Below are 7,637 nucleotides of genomic sequence, written 5' to 3' on the forward strand. Positions count from 1 at the left end.
GATTGCATTATTGGAAACCTGATAAATGTCAATTTAAGTGTTTTTTTCCCCAAAGTGCAAGACAGATTGACACCATACCAGATACTTTATAGAGAGCTATATTTTACTCAGATAAATAGTGTTTTCCACGACAGCTACTGGATGGTTTTGTTATGAAGTCATTATTGTTTTCTTACAGTGGTTTAGTAGCCAATTCATCTGTATAGAACCACAATTCTTTAGACTTGCTTTGAGCATACTCTTCAACCTAATGGAGATTAGGCTCAATTGTTTTGAGCAGCAAGAATAACAGATCTTGAAGAAGAGATAATAAATCAAGGTTCAACATGCCAGCATACACACACACACACACACACACACACACACACACACACACACACAGTGCAGCATAATACAATTCTCTTGTAAGAATTTTCTATAGAATTCATTTGGGAGAAAAAATATCATCTTTTTAACTACAGCTCCCAGATTTGCTCTGCTCTTGCTGACACAGTGTAATAGCCATCCTGATTATGTTTTAGAGACTCATGAAAATTTCGGATTCCATTGTGTTTGCAAAATGTTTCTCGGAGTGCACATTGTATGATGACATGGCAGACTGTTGAACTAACATAATGTTACTCTGATTAAGCTGATCAAAAGCTGTGTGTTTTGACACATATTGGAAAAGTCTAAGCTGTTGGAATAGGAGACAATAATGAAATAGAGCTCAAACTTGTTCCATGTCACACAATACCATGGTTCCTCCTAACAAGATTACGATGACATTAAGATTCATTTCTCATTTGAATCTGGATTTTGTAAAGCAATGTACAGACATATTTTAAGAGTCATTGCTCGTAGAAAACTATTTAAGAAGATAGTTCACAGATCCAACTGTTAATAAAATATAGGTTGTGACATTAACTCACATTTCATAGACTTAGGATTTTAAAGATCACCCTTTAAGGAACTGGTTCTTTCCCTAGAACCCATCTTTAATAATTTCAGTAGCTGTCATTGGAGGAGCAGCAACACTGGTCATGGGCTTCTTTTACCTCCTCAAGTTGTTCCTTGACATTTTGCACCTGGGTCAGCTAATCATGTGCTTCCTACAAAAATTATTTTTTATTAAGATGACAAGATAAAATTTACCTAAGCCCTACATTTGCTCAGTATATGCAAAGTGAGGGAAAAAAACACATTTATGTACCTACATACAGGGAAAATTAGCCCAAATTCAAATTTTTATAATTCATTTCATACTTTATTCTGGTTTTCTTTTCTTCTGGTTAACCATTAACTTATATCAGAGGTGGAGTCTGCATAAGTTTTCTAGGGCTTTTTCTATAAAGGAGGGCAATTCATTTGTATTTAGTAACTTCTTTTTGCTCTTTTTTTTTTTTTGCCTATACTTTATTTATTTACTTATTTGAGACAGGATCTCACTCTCTTACTCAGGCTAAAGTGCAGTGGTGTGACCATAGCTTACTGCAGCCTGAAAATCCTGGGCTCAAGCAGTCCTGCCACCTCAGCTCCAAGTAGCTGGAACTACGGACATGCACCATCATGTCTGGCTAATATACACACACACACACACACACACACACACACACACACATATATATACATATATATATTTTTTTTTTGGTAGATACAATGTCTCACTATGTTGTCCACGCTGGTCTCAAACTCTTGGGTTCAAGAGATCCTTTCACCTTGGCCTCCCCAAATGCTGGGATTACAGGCATGAACCACCATGTTTGGCCTGCCATTCCCTAAAAGAATTATGGAACAATGAAAACACCAATACCTTTGCAAATCTGTAACATACAGTTCTCATGCCCCCCATGGATTCTTTCCAAAGTGGACAAGCATTTCCCAGCACTCACTCTGTTCATTGCTCTTTCAAACGATATGGAAAAACACCAGACTTTCATAAAGCACTTCAGAGCCCGTGAATCACTTTGACAATGGTTGTCCTACTTTATCCTTGAAATGACCCCTTAAAGAAGGAAATAGCAGATGTTATTATCTCCATGTTTGAAAACAAAATATAATAAGACAGATTATACAGTTAGGCAAAGTTCTTACAGCCATGAGTGGGGTGGTTTGGTCATTGGACTTCAAGTTTGAAAACTTTTCCAAAACTACATATTCAAATGTTAGATTCAAAAATCTTAGAGTTCTTTACTAAGCTTCACAGTTTTCAAATCTGTGGTTTTCAAGCTTTGGTTATCTTATTCCTGCACCCAACAACCTAAATGGATATAAACACTGCTATGGACTAAATTGTGTCCCTCAAAACTAATAATTTGAAACCCTAACCCCCAATGTGAGTGTGTTTGAAGACAGGACCTTTGAGGAAGTAATAAAATGAAGTCATAGAGTGGGGCCCTCACTCAATATATCTGGTGCCCTTTTAAGAAGGGAAAGGGACACCAGCACTCTCTCTCTACCATGTTAGAATGTGGCTGCCCGAAGCCAGCAAGAAAGTCTTCACCAGAACCATCACCTTGCTAGACCTTGATCTTAAACTTCCCACCCTCCAACACTGTGAGAAAAGGAATTCTGTCACTTAAGCCATGTAGTTTGTAGTTTTGTTAAGATAGCCTGAAAAGACTTGTATAAACATGATAGTACTATTTCAAGAATCATCAACTAAGTTTTCTCACGTGAAAATTACATGTTCATAGGCATATATATATATATATTAGTTTATTTTCACACTGCTAATAGAGACATACTGAGACTGGGCAATTTACAAAAGAAAGAGGTTTAATGGATTCACATGTCCACATGGCTAGGATGGTCTCACAATCTTGATATAAGGTGAATGGTACATCTCACATGGTGGCAGACAAGAGTATAGAACGGGTGCAGGGAAACTCCCCTTTATAAAACCATCAGATCTCATTAGACTTATTGACTATGGCAAGAACAGCACAGGAAAGACCCACCCCCATGATTCAATTATCTCCCACTGTGTCCCTCCCACAAATGGGAATTGTGGGAGCTACAATTCAAGATGAGATTTGAGTTGGGACACAAACAAACCATATCAATACGCATAAATGTTTTCAGCTATGCTGAGTGAATAATGAATGGCTTTCCAAATATGTCCACATCCTTAATCATCAGAGCCCATACCTGCTTCATCTTATATGGCAAAAGGGACTTTGCAGCTGTGATTAAGGACTTTGAGAAGGGGAGACAAACTTGGATTATCTGACTGTGTCCAACATAATCATGAATGTCCTTTAAGAGAGGGGCAGGAGAGTCAGAATCAGAGAAGGAGATGGGACAAGGGAAGCACAGGTTGGAGTGATGGAGAAAGAAGCCACAAGCCAAGGAAGGCAGGTAGTCCCTAAAAGCTGGAAAAAGCAAGAAAATGAATTCTCCCCTGGAGTCTTGAGAGGAGACAGAATCTTGTCACAATATCCATTTTAGCCTTCTGAGACTGATTTTCGACTCTTACCATGCAGAAATAAAAAATAACGTTTGCATTGTTTTAAGCAACTGAATTTGTGATTAATGGTAAAGGAACAGTAGGAAATGAATACCTCATCCTAAAAAGGAATTCTAGGATTAGAATGATTAAACTATGAAAAATAAAACTGATTTCAGAACCAACTTTTAAGGTTTGGGGATCAGTTGACACAAAACCTCATCCACGAGGAATCAGGAATCTAAAAGTTTTCAGTTACAGTTTAAGAAAAGGAATTTTCAAACTCTGCTGAATACATGTTCATATGTCTATTTATAAGTGACAATTTTAAGGCTTTTAATGGCCTCTCTAGCTACCAAGAGAAGAAAATATTGCCACGTGTATCTACATATTTTGAAGCAAAAAGCTTAATAGTTGGAGAAGAATCAGAAGGACCTACACTATTCACTGGCATAAACAAAATATCTCCTTTCTGCCTCCTCAGTCACAAAAAAGGGGCTACTTCTTGCTGCTTCATGCAATTAAAGAAAGAGAGATGCTCCTGGGTGTTTATTTTGGATATTCAGCACAATGGGAGCTAGTAATTAATACGAAACTTTTCTTTTGTGGCTAGTTTAAAGTCAGCAGGAAGTCATCTGAAAGGAAATACTGTATTTTTAAAACTTCAGGTAATGTTTCCAAGCTTGGGAGTTTCACACTAATAAAAAAATCTTTTGATAAAGAATATAGAGCTAGTTATGCTTTTTATATATTATGAAGGAAAAACAGTCCTTGGAGAACAAAGGCCTCTAACCAAGCCTTATCCTCAGATCTGTGGGGAAACACCACGCCAGAGACTTTCAATTCTGAACTTTAAAGTCTGAATCTCTCCTTGTTTGAGGCTACACCAGACCCTGGCTGCACGTGTCCAGCATTCCTCCACCATGCCTCCGTTATCAGTCATGAGTTCTCCACAGTCTCCCAGCACTTTGCATGTATTTCAGTCATGCCACTGAGCATGTTATCAGTAAGAACACGAAATACTTGACTTTCTGTTTCTGCATGAATTTGCTTAAAATTGTGGCCTCCAGCTTCATCCATGTTGCTTCAAAGGACATAGTTTCATGCTTTTTTTATGGTTTTGTAGTATTCTATAGTGTATATGTATCACATTTTCTTTATCCAGTCAATCCTTGATGAACGCTTAGATTGGTTCCATGACTTTGCTATTGTGAATTCTGCTGCAATACAATGAACATCCTAGTGCAGATGTATTTTTTATATAATCGTTTGTTTTCCTTTGAGTAGATACCCAGTAGAGGGATTGCTGGGTTGAATGGTAGTTCTATTTTTAGTTTTTGGGAAATCTCCATACTGATTTCTATTGAGGTTGAACTAATTTATATTCCTACCAGTAGTGTATAATAGTGTAATCCCTTGTTCTGAGTGCATTTCTTCCTGTTGGTCTTTTAAACAATCAGCAATTAAGAAACAGGGTCTGGGTCTGATCATTGACACATTCCGTCCACACTTTCTTATTTTTCTCTATTAAAGCCTATCTACAGTGTTTGGTATGCAACAAGCATTCAGTAGTGTTGGTCAGTATCTCCTTGTTCTTGCTCCACGCAGGTTTGTGTGGGCCCCTGGCATTCTTGTTCATAGCACAGGGAGCTTGTTCTCCCAATCCTCCTCTGGGGACCTGGCCACTCAAGCATGTGTGACATGCTGACTTTCTTTTGCACCAAGATCAAGGCTCCTTACTGGGCACTCCATCCTGGCTCTGGGACTGCCTTGCCCTCTCAGAACAATTCTATGGCATCTACCTTCATTCTGTTGCTTGAAATTCTTCTCACTCTTCTGCCTACCAATAAAGTCACTTCACTAAATGTGAAAACAAGGCAAGACAAAACATAACAGAAAACAAGCAGTGTTTTGGATAATACACAGACATTCAGAGAAGACTGAAGAAGCAGGAAACATCTTTACTTTTTCAATGTGAATTTTTTTTTTTTTTTTTTTTGAGATGGAGTCTCACTCTGCCACCCAGGCTGGAGTGCAGTGGTGCAATCTTGGCTCACTGCAACCTCCACTGGGTTTAAGTGATTCTCCTGCCTCAGCCTCTCGAGTAGCTGGGACTACAGGCACCTACCACAATGCCCGGCTAATTGTTGTGTGTGTTTTTAGTAGAGACAGGGTTTCACCATGTTGGTCATACAGGTTGTACATGTTGGTCAGGCTGGTCTTGAATTCCTGACCTCAAGTGATCCGCCTGCCTTGACTTCCAAAAGTCCTGGGATTAGAGGTGTGAGCCACTTGACCTGGGCCAATGTGAATATTTTTAAAATATATATTGTGGATTTACATTTAAGTCAGAGTATAAGGTGGGGTTTTGGGAAGCTGGAGGAGGCACATGTGGCAATTCTCATCATTCCTTATTGCCTTAGCAGATGTTTTTTTGTACCTCAGGCCTGGCCTATAGAGACAGATGCAATGGAATGCCAAGATTTAGTTAAGGATAGGCTAGGGATATGGCCCAGATGAAATGTGGGTGTGCTTGTGGTACTGAACTTGGCCTATCAAGAATACCCAAGAATACCCAGAGCTGAGAAGAAATATGCTAACAATTTTATGAATTCAAATATAGGAATTTAAAAACAAGCTTTACAAACGTGTACTCCACTTAGAAGGGCACTTGTCATGAATCCTGGCTGGGCCTTTCCAGGTGTTGAGAGAGAGCCTACCACTTGTATGGTTACTTCTTTCTTGAGGAACAAAGATTCTTCGGGTTGATTTTTAGTGTTGGTGCCCACATAACCTTTGCAATTTTCCATATTGGCAGTTGTACATGCCCAATAATAAACATCTCTTTCACATCATCAATGTGCAGGTAATAGGATGTTTCAAGTGTTAAACTTTTGAAAGAAGAGACCATTTCTAATATTTAATACATTTTATTTTCTGGAACAGTCTTATATAGCTTCAGGAGACATGATGCTTATCAGTTGACTAATCTCATGCCTTTTAGGACTTTGCAAATTAGTGTTTCATTTATTAAACTTTATGAATGCATTTCAAAATACTTAAAGTTACTAACTTGAAAGCACATCTTATCATTCATTTTAAAAATTGATAGAATCAAAGTTATTTTATTATTATTTTTTGAGACAAGATCTTGCTCTGTCTCCAAGGCTAGAGTCCACTGGTGTGACCATGGCTCACTGCAGCCTCTACCTCCTTGGGTTCAGGTGATTCTGCCACCTCAGCCTCCTGAGTAGCTGAGACTATAGACATCCACCACTATGACTGGCTAATTTTCATAGTTTTTGTAGAGATACGGTTTTGCCTTGTTGCCCAGGCTGGTCTCAAACTCCTGACCTCAAGCAATCTACCTGCCTTGGCCTTCCAAGGTGCTGGGGTTACAGGCATGAGCCATCATGATCAGCAATCCATTATCTTTATTGCAATCCTAGAGATACCATATTCATTTGTAATTATAGATTAATCAGTAGAAAGTCTTCTTTCACTAATTATAGTTCCTCAGTAACCTGACTACTGCCTTTCTTTGAAGACCTTTAAAAATATAATAAGCACTTAAGTCCTTTTGACTTTCTCTATGGCTCAATTTCAAAGACTGTAGTCCCTCTCCATCAAACCAGTATTATTTAAATGCTGGTTAAACATGCACATGTTCCGCCCTTCCAAAAAAGACCTAATGAAGCTAAATCACTAAAGAGAGGACCCCCAAATCTGCAAATAAAACAATATCCCTGTGAAATTCTTCTGAACACAGTTTTATAAGCAAGGGGGGAACAATTTTATTAAGTAACAAATGATCGCCAAGAGTGAAAGGTGCATTATACACATTATCATATTAAGTTTCTTACAACACTGAGAACAACATGCTGTCTGCTTTTTACAGATGAGTACACAGAACCAGGGAGAACATGATTTGTGCAACAGCTCCCAGCACACCTTTATGCCACAAGATACTTGTCATTACTTGTTATTTCTGACCCCCTTGATCTTTTCCACCTTGTCCCAATCCCGTGATGATCTTTTTGACGTGCCAGCTTGGCTAGGCTATGTGTCCAGTTATTTAAACCAACATAGGTATTGCCATAAAGATATGTAATTAAAGTCCATAATCAGTTGACTTTAAGTAAAGGAGATTATCCTAATAAACTGGTCTTCCTGATTTATTCTGGTGAAAGGCTTTCAAAGCAGGGCTGTT

The sequence above is a fragment of the Cebus imitator genome, unplaced genomic scaffold (genome assembly GCF_001604975.1).
Source record: "Cebus imitator isolate Cc_AM_T3 unplaced genomic scaffold, Cebus_imitator-1.0 Scaffold455, whole genome shotgun sequence".
Lineage (NCBI taxonomy): Eukaryota > Metazoa > Chordata > Mammalia > Primates > Cebidae > Cebus > Cebus imitator.